At 36.9% G+C, this 14,211-nt stretch overlaps 1 protein-coding gene across 1 annotated transcript in view; it reads right to left on the bottom strand.

Annotated features, from left to right (window-relative positions):
* Positions 1-14,211, bottom strand: part of LOC136317747 (CXXC-type zinc finger protein 1-like) — a 102,451-nt gene that overhangs the window by 69,268 nt on the left and 18,972 nt on the right. The gene's annotated exons all lie outside the window — the stretch shown is intronic.

Below are 14,211 nucleotides of genomic sequence, written 5' to 3'. Positions count from 1 at the left end.
TGCTCATGGAGATAAATCAGCAAATATATTGCTGCAAGAGATGTCGAAGAGCTTACTGCCTATGTTTTCTTCAAGAATGCTTATGGCTTTACGGCTAACATTTAAGTCTTTTGTCCATTTTGAGTTTATTTTTGTGAATGGTGTAAATTGGTGGTCTAGTTTCATTTTTTTCAGGTAGATGTCCAATTTTCCCAACACCATTTATTAAAGAGGCTGTCTTTACTCCATTGTATGCTCTTACCTCCTTTGTCAAATATCAGCTGTCCATAGAGCTGTGGGTTTATTTCTGGGTTCTCTGTTCTGTTCCATTGATCTATATGCCTGTTCTTATGCCAGTACCAAGCTGTTTTGAGTACAATGGCCTTGTAGTATAACTTGATATCAGGAAATGTGATACCTCCTCCTTTATTCTTCCTTTTCAAGATTGCTGAGGTTACTCGTGTTCTTTTTTGGTTCCATATAAATTTTTGGAATATGTGTTCTATATCTTTGAAGTATGTCATTGGTATTTTAATTGGTATTATATTGACTTTATAAATTGCTTCAGGTAATATAGACATTTTAACAATGTTTATTCTTCCTGACCATGAGCACGGTATATGCTTCCACTTGTTTGTGTCTTCCTTGATTTCTTTTATCAATGTTTTATAATTTCTGAGTACAAGTCTTTAATCTCCTTGGTTGAATTTACTCATAGGTACTTTATTTTCTTATTGCAATAGTGAAGGTGATTGTTTCCTTAATTTCTCTTTCTGACAGTTCACTGTTGGTGTATAAAAATGCCTCTGATTTCAGTGTATTAATTTTATATCCTGCCAACCTTGCTGAATTCATTTATCAGGTCCAGTAGTTTTTTCACTGAGACTTTAGAGTTTTCTATATATTAATATCATATCATCTGCAAATAATGATAGTTTTACTTCTCTTTTCCAATTTGGATGCCTTCTATTTCTTCTTCTTGTCTAATATCTGTAGCAAAGACTTTTAGAACTATGTTGAATAAGAGTGGTGAAAGGGGGCACCCCTGCCTTGTTCCTGATCTTAAGGAGATTGCTTTTAATTTTTGCCCATTGAGTATGATGTTGGCTATGGGTTTGTCATAGATGGCCTTTATCATATTGAGGTATGTACCCTGTATTCCTACCTTGCTGAGAGTTTTGATCATGAATGGGTGCTGGATTTTATCAAATGCTTTTTCTTCATCTGTTGAAATTATCATGTGGTTTTCTTCCTTCTTTTTGTTTATGTGATGAATCACATTGATTGATTTGTGAATATTGTACCAGCCTTGCCTCCCCAGAATAAATCCCACTTAATCATGGTGTATGATTTTTTTCATATATTGCTGGACCCGGTTCGCTAATATTTTGTTGAGGATTTTAGCATCTATATTCTTCAGGACATTGGCCTATAATTTTCTTTCTTTTTGTTATCCTTGCCTGGTTTTAGAATCAGAATTATGCTTGCTTCATGAAAGGAGATTGGAAGTCTTCCTTCCTCATGATTTTTTGAAATAGCTTGAGAAGAATAGTAGTTCTTTGAATATTTAGTAGAATTCACTTGTGAAGCCATCAGGCCCTGGACTTTTCTTTGTTGGAAGTTTTTTGATAACTGTTTTGATCTCATTTGGTGTAATCAGTCTGTTTAGGTTTTTTCATTCTTCCAGATTGAGTTTTGGAAGATCGTATGTTTCAAAGAATTTGTCCATTTTATCTAGGTTGTCTAGTTTTTTGGCATACAGTTCTTTATAGTATTTTCTTACAATATTTTGTATTTCTGTTGTGTCAGTTGTTATTTCTCCACTCTCATTTCTAATTTTATATATTTGAGTCCTCTCTCTTTTTTTCTTGGTGAGTCTAATTAAACATTCATCGATCTTGTTTAGCTTTTCAAACAACCAGCTCCTGGTTTCATTGATCCTCTGTATTGTTTCTTTAGCCTCTATGTCATTTATTTCTGCTCTGATCTTTATTATTTCCTTCCTTCTATTACATCTGTGCTTTACTTGATGTTCTTTTTCTAGTATTTTTAGATTCAGGATTAGGTTGTATATTTGAGCTTTTTCTAGCTTCTTAAAATATGCTTGTAGTGCTATGAACTTTCCTGTCAGTGCTGCTTTTGCTGTGTCCCATAAATTTTGAGTTGTTGTATGCTCATTATCATTCGTTTCTAAATTTTTTTTATTTCTTCTTTGATCTCATTCTTAATCCATTCATTATTTAACAACCTGCTATTTAGTTTTCATGTATTTGAGAATTTTTGAGTTATTCTGTTGTGATTGATCTCTAGTTTTATGCCATTGTGATCAGAGAAAATGCTTGATATTATTTCAATCTTCTTAATTTTGTTGAGAGCACTTTTGTGCTCTAACATGTGGTCTGTCCTAGAGAACGTACCATGAGCACTTGAGAAGAATGTATATCCTGCTGCTTTAGGGTGAAAGGTTCTGAAGATATCTATTAAATTGAGTTGATCTAGTGTGTCCTTTAAGTCTGCTGTTTCTTTGTTAATTTTCTTTCTTGGGGATCTATCTAGTGATGTTAGTGGAGTATTGAAATTCCCTACTATTATAGTATGGCTGTTGATCTCACCCTTTATATCCATCAAAGTCTGCTTTATATATTTAGGTGCTCCTATATTAGGTGCGTAGATATTTATGATGGTTGTATCTTCCTGTTGGATTGCTCCCTTTATCATTATGTAGTGACCTTCTTCATCTCTTACTATAGCCTTTATTTAAAAGTCCATTTTGTCTGATAAAAGTATTGCTACCCCAGTTTTTTTTTCATTCCCATTTGCATGAAATATTTTTTTTCCATCCTTTTACCTTCAGTCTATGTGCATCTTTTGTTTTAAGGTGTGTGTCTTGCAGACAGCATATGTACAAGTCCTGTTTTCTTATTCATGCAGCTACCCTATGTCTTTTGATTGAATCATTTAATCTATTTATATTTAAGGTTATTTTTTTTTGTATTTCTCTGAAGTTGGAAATAGGGAGGCAGTCAGACAGACTCCCACATGTGCCCGACATGGATCCACCTGGCCATATTAGCACCTGAGGCAGAGGCAGTAGAGCCATCCTCTGTACCTGGGCCAACTTAGCTCCAATGGAGCTTTGGCTGCAGGAGAGGAAGAGAGAGACAGAGAGGAAGGAGAGCGGGAGGGGTGGAGAAGTAGATGGGCACCTCTCCTGTGTGCCCTAGCCGGGAATCAAATCTGGGACTCTTGCACACCAGGCCGATACTCTACCACTGAACCAACTGGCCAGGGCTACATTTAAGGTTATTATTGATATGTACTTGTTTATTGCCATTTTATTCTTTAAAGCTATATTCCTCTTTTGCTATATTCTTTTCCCACTTTGATCTGTTTACAACAGGCCCCTTAACATTTCCTGCAGCATTGGTTTGGTTGTAATGAATTCCTTGAGATTTTTTGTTTGTTTGTTTTTTCTGGATAAAAATCCACTGTTTTTTAATTCTCCTTCAATTTTAAATGATAGCTTTGCTGGATAAAGTAGTCTTGGTTGTAGGTTATTGTTCTGCATTACTTTGAATATTCCTTGCCATTCCCTTCTGGCCTCAAGTGTTTCTGTTGAGAAGTCAGATGTCATCCTTATGGGGGCTCCTTTGTAAGTGATAGCCTGTTTTTCTCTAGCAGCTTTTAATATTCTCTTTATCACTTAGCTTTGGTATTTTAATTATGATGTGTCTTGGTGTAGGTCTCTTTGGGTTTCTCTTCAATGGAGTTCTCCGTGCTTCTTAAACTTGTGAGAGTTTTTCCTGCATTAATTTAGGGAAGTTTTTGGCTATGATATGATTGAACAAAGTCTCTATTCCTTGTTCTTTCCCTTCTTCTTCAGGAACCCCTATGGTGCAGATGTTATTTCTCTTCATGTTGTCACAGAGCTGTCCTAGAGTTTCTTCAGACTTTTTGAGTCTCTTTTCTTTTTTCTTCTCTGCTTCCATGCCTTTGTTCAACTTGTCCTCCAACTCGCTGATTCAATCCTCAGCTTCATCCATCCTGTTTTTAATTCCTTCCATTGTAGTCTTTATTTCTGATATTGTATTTGTCACTTCCAACTGAAACTTTTTAAATATTTCAATGTCCTTTTTTATACTTGCTATTTCTTTATTTAGGTGTTTGTAATGATCATCTGTTGTTGTTCTAAGATCCTTAAGCATCCTCACGATCATTATTTTAAACTCTGCATCCAGAAGTTTGGTTATTTCCATATCACTTTGTTCTTTTTCTGGGGGTTTCTATTGTGGTTTCATTTGGGTTGCACTTCTCTGTCTTCTCATTATGTCTTTGTGTTTGGGTGTATTGTCTGTAGAGCTGGTTGAGTCTAGGATTGGTGTCGTCTGCCTCCAATTTACAGTTGCGTAATTTCTAGGTCTTGTGTTGGAATCAGTTGTTATTTGTAATCCACTGTCCGATTTGGCTTTTCTAGTAGAGCCACTTTGGAGTCTTGATTTGTTTGTTTTCTTCTCAGTTTTCTTAACATGGTGGTACTCTTGTTTACTGATCTCAGCAGGGGGCTTTACTTGAAACTGTATCCAGGAATGCGGTGGGTGTAACCTGAGACTCTGAAGGCCTCTTCTGCCAGTTTCTCTCTCCGGGGGCAGGGTGTTTTCTCAGCTTCAGTATGGGGAGGTGTATTTCAGATCTCTGTGGAGACCTGAGTTACTGCCCCTCCTCCCCAATGCTTGTTTTCAGCTGTGTCTTGTTGTGCTGATTGGAGATGGAGAGATGTCTGGAGATAGGTTACCCAGAACCACTTTAGTCTTGTTTTGTGTGCAATTATCAACCCCTCTCTTAGCTATGGCCACCTCCAACACACTGGATGAGTTAGCTTCTCAGGTCATCCCATGCATTCCTCTGCCCCTCACCTTCTGTCTCTCCTTCTCCCCTTTCCTTTTGGAAGACAAGCCAGCCCTTTCAACAAACCTCATTTCCATGTCCCTGGGCAAGTGGCTATGAGCAATATTTTCTGCTGTTTTCCTTGGAGTGAGAGCCCTTCTGGGCTCTCAGCCTCACTCCCCCTCCCTTCATTCCTGTAAGAAGGGGAGACCTCCGCTCCTTGGTGCTCCCTATGAGGCTCAGTGTGGCTTCTTTGCTCCTTGGTTTTTGAGAGTTGTTCTTGTAGTCCAGAGTTGGTTTTTCATGCTGATTGTTCCTAAATTAATTTGTAATCCAGTTTGGTGGTGTGAGCTTAGAGTCTGTGCATCTGCCTACTCCATTGCCATCTTCAGGTCCTGACAAAATAGCTTTTAAAACAAAGGCATAGGTCAGGCACTAGAATGGCCCCAATTGCAGTGCAGCATCACCCCAGAGGGGCAGAATATCACCCTGTGATGGGCATGCCAAGTGGATCCCAGTCAGGTGCATGCAGGAGTCTGTCTGCCTCCCCCCAGCTCTCATTTTGGAAAAATACAAAACAAAAAACAAAGGCATAATGCCTAGCCAGGCAGTGGGGCAGTAGATAGAGAATTGGACTGGGTCTCTGAGGACCCAGGTCTAAAGCCCCAAGGTAAACAGCTTGAACATCGGCTCATCTGGCTTGAGTGCAGGCTTACTAGCTTGAGCATAGGGTTGCTGGCTTGAGTGTGGAATCATAGATATAATTACATGGTTGCTGGCTTGAAGCCCAAGGTCGCTGGCTTGAACAAGGGGTCACTGGCTTGGGTAGAGCCCCCCCCCCAGTCAATTCACATATTAGAAATCAATCAAAGAACAACTAAGGTACCACAAAGAAGACTTGATTCTTCTCATCTCTCTCCCTTCCTGTCTGTTTGTCCCTATCTGCCCCTCTCTCTGTCTGTGTTGCCATAATGATAATTAAAATGATGATAATAATAATAATAATAAGAGCTATAGGAAAGGACAAAGAATGTCACTACATAATGATAAAGGGAGTTATCCAACAAGAGGATATGACCATTGTAAATAAGTATTTATGCACCCAAAATAGGAGCACTTAATATATAAAGCAGATTTTGATGGACATAAAAGGCAAGATCAACAGCAATACTATAGTAGTAGGGGATTTTAATACCACTCTAGCATAAGTGGGTAGATCCTCCAGACAGAAAATCAACAAAGAAACAGCGGCCTTAAATGACACATTAGATCAACTGGGTTTAATTGATATCATCAGAATACTTCACTCCAAAGCATCAGAATATACATTCTTTTCAAGTGCTCATTGTACATTTTCTAGGATATGCCACATGTCAGGACACAAAACAAGTCTCAATAAATTTGAAAAAACTGAAATTATATCAAGCATTTTCTCTGACCACAATGGCATGAAACTAGAAATCAACTACAATAGAAAAACTGAAAAACATTTAAACATTTGGAGGCTAAATAGTATGTTATTAAAGAACGAATGGGTTAACAATGAGATCAAGGACAAAATAAAAAATTTCCTTGAAACAAATGAAAATGAACATACAACCAAAATTGTATGGGACACAGTGAAACCAGTTCTGAGAGGGAAGTTCATAGAATTACAGGCATACCTTAAGAATCAAGAAAAGACTCAGATAAACCATCTAACCCCGCACCTAAAACAACTAGAAAAAGAACATCAAACAAAGCCAGAGGAAGTAGAGGAAGAACATAATAAAAATCAGAGTGGAAATAAATGACATAGAGGATTAAAAAATACAAAAGATCAATGAAATCAAGAATTGGCTCTTTGAAAAGGTAAACAAGATAGATGAACTTTTTTATTTTTTTAAATTTATTTATTCATTTTAGAGAGGAGAGGGAGAGGCAGAGAGAGGAGAGACAGAGAGAGAGAAGGGGGAGAGGAGCTGGAAGCATCAACTCCCATATGTGCCTTGACCAGGCAAGCCCAGGGTTTCGAACTGGCGACCTCAGCATTTCCAGGTCGACGCTTTATCCACTGCGCCACCACAGGTCAGGAAATAGATGAACTTTTAACCAGGCTCATCAAGACAAAAAGAGAGGATTCAAATAAATAATTTTATAAAGGAAGAAGAAGTAGTAACCAACATCACAGAAATAAAGAGGATTGTAAGAAAATGCTATGAAGATCTATATGCCAAAAAAAAAAAAAAAAAAAGGACAACCTAGGGGAAATGAATAAATTCCTAGAAACATATAATCTTCCAAAACTCAATCTGGAAGAATCAGAAAACCTAAGCAGACCGATTATAACAAATGAAATTAAAACAGTTATCAAAAAACTCCCAGCAAGAAAAAGTCCTGGACTACATGGTTTCACAGGCAAATTTTACTAAACACTCAAAAAAGAGCTAATACCTATTCTTCTCAAGCAATTTCAAAAAATTCAAGAGGAGGAAAGACTTCCAAGTTGTTTTTTTTTTACAAGATAAGCATTATCCTAGTTTCAACACCAGGTACAGACACTACAAAAAAAAAGAAAACTATACACTAATATCCCGGATTAATATAGATGCTAAAATTCTCAACAAAATATTAGCAAACCAGATCCAGCAATACATTAAAAAGGTCATGCATCATGATAAAGTGGGATTTATTCCAGGGAAGCAAGACTGGTACAATATTTGCAAATCAATAAACGTAATTCATCACATAAATAAAATAAAGGATAAAAATCACATGATTATATCAATAGATACAGAAAAAGCATTTGATAAAATCTATCATCTATTTATGATCAAAACTCTCAGCAAGGTGGGAATACAGAGAATATACCTCAACATAATAAAGGCCATCTATGATAAACCAACAACCAACATCATACTCAATCAGCAAAAATTAAAAGCAATCCCCTCAAGATCAGGAGCAAGACAGGGGTGTCTGCTTTCAACACTCTTATTCAACATAGTTCTAGCCACAAAAAAATCATAGATGAAGAAAAAATAAAAGGCATCCAAATTGAAAAGTAAAACTGTCATTATTTGCTGAGGACATGATACAGTACACAGAAAACTTTAAAATCTCATCTAAAAAACTACTAGACCTGATAAATGAATTTGGCAAAATGGCAGGATATAAAATTAATACTCAGAAATCAGGGGCATTTTTATACACCAACAATAAACTGTCAGAAAGAGAAATTAAGGAAACAATCCCCTTCACTATTGCAACAACAACAAAAAAAAATAAAGTACTAGGGATAAATTTAACCAGGGAAATAAAAGACATACTCAGAAAATTAATGGACATTTAAAAAAGAAATCAAGGAAGACAAAAACAAGTGGAAGCATATGCTGTGTTTATGAATTGGAAAAATTAACATTACTAAAATGCTCAAATACTCCAAAAATGTATGTGGAACCAAAAACTAACCCAAATAGCGTCAGCAATCTTGAGAATGAAAAACAAAGCGGGATCACACTTCCTGATACCAAGCCAAAATACAAGGCCAATGTAATCAAAACAGCCTGGCCCTGGCATAAGAATGAGCATATAGATCAATGGAACAGAACAGAGAACAAATACAAAAAACATCATGCCTTTATGGTCAATTAATGTTTGATTAAGGAGGAAAGAGTATATACAACAGAGTAAAGATTATCTCCTCAATAAATAGTGTTGGGAAATAGCAAAAAATGAAAGTACACCACCAACTTACACTATACACAAGAATAAATTCAAAAATGGAAAAAAGAGTTAAATGTAAGCTGTGAAACCATTAAATTCCTAGAAGAAAACATAGTCAGTAGAATCTCAGATATTTCTTGTAGTAATATTTTGCTGATATATCTCATTGGACAAGTGAAATAAAGGAAAAAATAAACAATTGGGTCTACATCAAACTAAAAAGCTTTTGCATGGCAAAGGAAGCCATCAACAAAATGAAAAGATAACCCAATATATAGGAGAACATATTCTCCTATGAAGGAAAAGACTCTGCACAAATATAAACGGTAGTTAACTTCAGAGCAGGGGTTACTTGGAGACAGGAGATCTTGGAGTATGTTAACCATAACAGGAGACTGGCCTGGGGTTACTTAAATGCAAGTACACAGGATTCTTGGAAGAATGCCTTCAAGAACCAGATGTCCTTTATGATTAATAAGCTCTGAGACTCTGACTCTTCTCGTGTCCTTAATCATGAAGGAAACAGTAGACGTGCAGGGTTGGGGATGAAACGGGTGGGAAAAAATTTTTTTTGTAGCTTTCTAGTTTTATCTGCTAAGCTGTGGCTTTTAGAACTCAATAAATATGCAGTGGCACAGTTTCTCGGGGCTGATTCCGCCTAAGAGTTTCAGCCTTCTGCTACACTACTTTCATCTGATGTGTCTTATTCCTTGCAAGTTATGTAACACATCAATACATCTGACAAGGGGTTAATAACCAAAATTTATAAAGAACTTATAACACTCAACACCAAAAAAGCCCACAAACAATCTAATTAGAAAATGGACAAAGGACCTAAATAGACACTTCTCCAAAGAGGACATACAGATGGCCAATAGACATAGGGAAACATGCTCAATGTCATTAATCATCAGAGAGATGCAAATTAAAACAATGATATTACTAAAAGTCAGTGGATGAGTGGATCAAAAAGTTGTGGTACATTTACACAATGGAATACTACTCAGCTGTAAAAAAGAAGGAAATCTTACCTTTAGGGACACCATGAATGGACCTGGAGATTATTATGTTAAGTGAAATAAGGCAGGCAGAAAAAGACAAATACTATATAATCTCACGTATACATGAATCTTATGAACACAATAAACTGAGGAACAAAATAGAAACAGCGGTAGGATCACAGGTAACAGATGAACAGCTGTCAGAGGTGAGGGGTTTGACGGGGCTGGCTGGATGAAAGAAGGTAAAAAGATTAGGCAAAAAAATACACACACACACATAATATATTGATATAATCAACAGGGTGGCAATAGCCAGAGGGAAAAGAGCGGTATTAGGGGGAGGAGGGAAAATCTGGGAGAAATGGCCACAGAAAAAGACTTTTCTTAGTGTAGGGTGGGGGGAGCACAATGTGTTGTGTAGAGGGTATTATATTGAGTTGTACATTTGAAACTGGTATGGTTTGGTGAATGATTCATCCCAATAAATTAAAAATAAATTTAAAACACACACACAAAGAAACATTAAAAGAAATTTTAGAATTTTATTTTGAAAACTTTATTCTTTTGAGGCCATGTTGTTAGATATATACAGGTCCTGGATAACTTTCTGGTGTATTGTTTATGTTCTGTAGTATAGACGTACCTTAATCAGAGTTACCCATTATTGACAGACATTTAGGTTGTTCATAATATTTTGCTGTTACATTAAATGCTGCCATACATGTTCCAATAATACTTTGTTACAAAACGGAGGTAATATATCTATAAAATTAATTCTTAGAAGTGTAATTCCTGGGTCAAATAGTAAATGTGCTTTACACTTGTAAAAGATATTCCCAATGAAAAAGTTCTGCAGACAGATGTTGGTGATGGTTGCACAGCAATGTGAATATATATACTTAATGCCACTCAAGTACACTTTAAAAAAATGGTTAGGGGACCTGAAGATGGCAGCAGAGTAGGCAGACGCACAGACTCCCAGCTCACACCACTGAACTGGATTACAAACTAATTTAGAAAAAATCAGCATGAAAAACCAACTCTGGACTACAAGAACAACTCTCAAAATCCAAGGAGCAAAGAAGAAGCCACAACAAACCTGGTAGGGAGTGCCTGAATATCCTCTGCTTACAGGAACAGAGGGGGGTTGAGGCTGAGAGCCCAGAAGAGCTCTCACTCCAAGGAAAAGAGCAGAAAATACTGCTCACAGCCATTTTCCTGGCAAACAGGGAACGAGGTATGTTGAAAGGGCCAGCTTCTCTTCCAAAAAGAAAGGGGGAGAGAGAGAAACAGATGGTGAGGGGCAGAGAAATGCAGGGGACGACCTGAGAAGCTCATCCAGTACTGGAGGCAGCCATAGCTGGGGGAGGGGCTGATCCTTCCACAAAACAAAAGATTAAAGTGCTTCCGGGTCACAGATCTCTAAACATCTCTCCAGCTCCAATAAGTGCAACAAGACACAACTGAAAACAAGAAGTGGAGAGGAGAGGCAGTAACTCAGGTCTCCATAGAGATCTGAAATACACCTCCCCATACTGAAGCTGAGAAAACACCCTGTCCCAGAGAGAGAAACTGGCAGAAGAGGCCTTCAGAGTCTCAAGTTACACCCACCATATTCCTGAATACAGTTTCAAATAAGCCCCCTGCTGAGATCAGTAAACAAGACTATCCCCTGTTAAGAAAACAAACAAATCAAGACTTCAAAGGCCGTCCAAATCCAAAAGTGGATTACAAATAATAGCTGATACCAACCCAAGAAGACCTAGAAATAACACAATTGAAAACTGGAGGCAGAGAACACCAAGCCTAGACTTGACCAGCTCTACAAACAAAACACCCAAACACACAGACATAATGAGGAGACAGAGAAGTGCAATCTAAATGAAACCACTAAAGAAACCTCCAGGAAATGAACTGAGTGATACGGAAATAACCAAACTTCTGGATGCGGAGTTCAAAATAATAATTGTGAGGATGCTTAGGGATCTTAGAACAACAACAGATGGTCATTACAAACACCTAAATAAAGAAATAGCAAGTATAAAAAAGGACATTGAAATATTAAAAAAGTTTCAGTCGGAGGTGACAAATACAATTTCAGAAATAAAGACCACAATGGAAGGCATTAAAAACAGGATGGATGAAGCTGAGGATTGAATCAGCGAGTTGGAGGACAAGTTGAACAAAGGCATGGAAGCAGAGAAGAAAAAAGAAAAGAGACTCAAAAAGTCTGAAGAAACTCTAGGACAGCTCTGTGACAACATGAAGAGAAATAACATCTGCACCATAGGGGTTCCTGAAGAAGAAGGGAAAGAACAAGGAATAGAGACTTTGTTCAATCATATCATAGCCAAAAACTTCCCTAAATTAATGCAGGAAAAACTCTCACAAGTTTAAGAAGCACGGAGAACTCCATTGAAGAGAAACCCAAAGAGACCTACACCAAGACACATCATAATTAAAATACCAAAGCTAAGTGATAAAGAGAATATTAAAAGCTGCTAGAGAAAAACAGGCTATCACTTACAAAGGAGCCCCCATAAGGATGACATCTGACTTCTCAACAGAAACACTTGAGGCCAGAAGGAAATGGCAAGAAATTTTCAAAGTAGTGCAGAACAAGAGCCTACAACCAAAACTACTTTATCCAGCAAGGCTATCATTTAAAATTGAAGGAGAAATAAAAAGCTTCCAGACAAACACACACATACACACACACACACCAAAAAAAAAAAAACAACTCAAGAAATTCATTACAACCAAACCAATGCTGCAGGAAATGTTAAGGGGCCTGTTGTAAACAGATCAAAGTGGGAAAAGAATATAGCAAAAGAGGAATATAGCTTTAAAGAATAAAATGGCAATAAACAAGTACATATCATTAATAACCTTAAATGTAAATGGAATAAATGATTCAATCAAAAGACACAGGGTAGCTGCATGGATAAGAAAACAGGACCCATACATATGCTGTGTATAAGAAACACACCTTAAAACAAAAGATGCACATAGGCTGAAGGTAAAAGGATGGAAAAAAAACATTTCATGCAAATGGAAATGAAAAAAAAACTGGGGTAGCAATACTTATATCAGTCAAAATGGACTTTAAAACAAATGATATAATACAAGATAAAGAAGGTCACTACATAATGATAAAGGGAGAAATCCAACAGGAAGATATAACTATTATAAATATCTATGCACCTAATATAGGAGCACCTAAATATATAAAGCAGACTTTAATGGATATAAAGGGCGAGATCAACATCAATAGTATAATAGTAGGGGATTTCAATATCCCACTAACATCACTAGATAGATACTCAAGAAAGAAAATTAATTTTAAAAAATACAGTAACCTAGAAACTCAACTCAGAACCAAATGTTTTCTAAAAAAATGTTAGCTGATGCATTTTTTTTCATTAAAGAAGGAATGGCAAAGTTAGAAGAGCAAGATCTTGATACAGAGAAGTTCACCATTTACTGTACAGTTATTGAAGGCCTGAGATGCCACAAGACTTTTATGATAAGAAAAAGAACAGCTCTGTACAAACCTCCCTTGATGGCTTCTTCAAGAAACTGACTCTGTCTGCAGAATCAAACCCCGATTCTCTAACACCAGTTCTATCCTCATGTAATTAGAATAATGCATGTGAGCACTAGAAGATATGGAATTAACAGTTTGTAGAGGCAATTTTTTCATGTTTTTTTCATCACATTTATTGGGGTGACACTGCTTAACAAAATTATACAGGTTTTAGGGTCACATCATCTGTACACTGAATTGTGTGTTCACCACCCCAAATCAAATCTCCATCATTATGAATTACACCCTCTATACCAGTGGTTCTCAACCTTTCTAATGCCATGACCCCGCAATACAGTTCCTCATGTTGCGGTGACCCCAAACCAAAAAATAATTTTGGTGGTTACGCCATAACTGTAATTTTGCTACAGTTATGATTTGGAATGTAAATACCTGATATGTATTATGTATTTTCCGATGGCTTTAGGCGACCCCGCTGGGGTCGCAACCCACAGGTTGAGAACCGCTGCTCTGTACCCTCCTGAACTCTCATCCCCAACAATTACCACATGTTGTCAGGTTCCATGGTTTTTGTTCTTATATTTTCGTATTTGCTCAACTCTTTCACCTGCATCCCCAGCCCTATAACCACCCTGATATTTCTCAGCCTGCTCTCTATCTGTCTGTCTTTATTTTGCTTGTTAGTTTATTTTGTTCATTAGACTTCACATATTAATGAAATCATATGGTACCTGTCTTTATCTGACTGGCTTATTTCACTTAGTGTAATAGTCTTCACATACATTCATACTGTCGCAGAGAGTAAAATTTCCCTTGTTTATACAACCAAGTAGTATTTCATTGTGTAAATGTACCACACTTTTAATCCACTCATCTACTGATGGGCACTTGGGTTGCTACCAAATCTTGTCTATTAAAAATAATGCAATGAATAAAGAAGTGCATATATTTTTTTCAAATTAGTGTTTTTGGTTTCTTCAGATAAATTCCCCAAAGTGGAATTACTGTGTCATAAGGCAGTTTCATTTTTTATTTTTTTGAGGTAACCTCATGCTATTTTCCACAGTGGCTGCACCAGTCTGCATTTCCAGCAACAGT

Source organism: Saccopteryx bilineata, chromosome X (genome assembly GCF_036850765.1).
Source record: "Saccopteryx bilineata isolate mSacBil1 chromosome X, mSacBil1_pri_phased_curated, whole genome shotgun sequence".
Lineage (NCBI taxonomy): Eukaryota > Metazoa > Chordata > Mammalia > Chiroptera > Emballonuridae > Saccopteryx > Saccopteryx bilineata.
The sequence above is the reverse complement of the archived record's forward strand: the minus strand, read 5'-3'. Positions and strand labels throughout refer to the sequence as shown.